Here is a 1,594-nt window from a genome sequence, read left to right on the forward strand (position 1 = left end):
GTTTCATATATTAAATCCGTAGGCACACAAGCATATATCAAAGTTAAATTTATATATCTTATCTTTGTAGAATAAAGTTCCATATTCCAAATGAAGGATTTGCGGCACATTAAATTAACATAACTCTGCGCTGTACTTGACCCCGAGATCAGTCGTAAATACAAATAAGTTCAAACTGACAAACTGTGCTGCGCTTTCGCCAAAGTAAAAAAAATGCCAACATGTTGGTATGGTTTGATCTTCGCCACAAAGTTGGAGAAGCGGCACTTATACAGTCGGACCAAACAAGATTTTGTGGTAGGGTACATTCTCACCCCTTTACTATTATATCTTCAAGAGCACCCTGAATGCCATTCAGCAATACATCATTGCCGATATTTGAGAGATGCACACCATCAATATTCCAGAGACTGTCATTCGTTAACTTGTTATCAGGGTACTCTATAGATGCCCTCTAACATCATGCTCTCTGAGGCTGCATGGCTGTTTAACCTTACCCTGCACCTTTCCGAGACACATTTATTTTGCGAATGCAACCAGTATTTTCTTGTTAATACATGAGACCAAATAAGTTTGTTTCAGGTGGGGTTCTTTTTTAAGAAATCAAGAACAATCTTTGCCGACCTTCGAACCTCGTGTATTGGAATTTCTCCAATATCATTTCCACCTGAATGAACCATCCGGTAAGAGGGGGCATCTACAAAACTTAACAAATTTCATAATTTTCTTTTCACTTGCCACAATTTCATGCCACCATACCCTTGACAAAATATGTGAACACCTATACCCTCTAGCCCTAAATTATTTCATTCAGACATTGTCCTTGATTTAGCCGTGTTGGCCTTTTGCTTGATTCTTGCGTGAAGCTATACTAAACAAAAACATTGTATAAATAACTGCTGTTGTCATGTTGTATATTTATAGAACAAAGGAATATATCACAAACTGTTACTAAACTATGCAATTAAATGTTATTATTATCGACTATTTTTGTCAGTTGTCATCGGCTTCAACTAAAGTGATTCTCCGGGCTTTCAGATTCAAATCTTTTTATCATGATTTCACGTTGAAAAGGCTATAGAAGCAGGGACGTACTTCCAAAGCATATTTTATTCAGATTAAAATATAACATTTTTGCATTATGCATTATACGTGTTTGTTTAAACCCTATATCGTCTACCCTATATCGCATACACTATATCACACTTCTAGACCTATATAGTATACCCTATATCACACCTCTAGACCTATATAGTATACCCTATATCACACCACATTACAGACCATACTGTAATTGAAGTATGGTTAACAAATATGATATAATTAACATGACTTGTCAAAATCTGTATCACGTGCTGTATTACCTTCAACCTACATGTATATCTCCCCGCGGGCCGGTGGCCCTTGGAATGATATAGGAGTCTCGTGTTTATACAAAATAAGATTAAGATTTTGACATGTAATATTCAGTTTATATTTGGAGTGAATATATGAAATTTAGAAGAATATATTATTGTATTCAAACATTACGGAAGTTTCATTCTATCAAAAATGAAAATAATGAAAATACAATTTTATGTGTACTTGTGTGCAT

The 1,594-nt window shown here is 35.0% G+C and overlaps 1 pseudogene; it reads right to left on the bottom strand.

Annotated features, from left to right (window-relative positions):
- Window positions 1-1,594, bottom strand: LOC148624783 (uncharacterized; annotated as a pseudogene).

This window comes from Perna viridis, chromosome 2, assembly GCF_037379345.1.
Source record: "Perna viridis isolate PV_CMFRI_1.1 ecotype Kerala chromosome 2, ASM3737934v1, whole genome shotgun sequence".
In the NCBI taxonomy this organism is placed as follows: domain Eukaryota; kingdom Metazoa; phylum Mollusca; class Bivalvia; order Mytilida; family Mytilidae; genus Perna; species Perna viridis.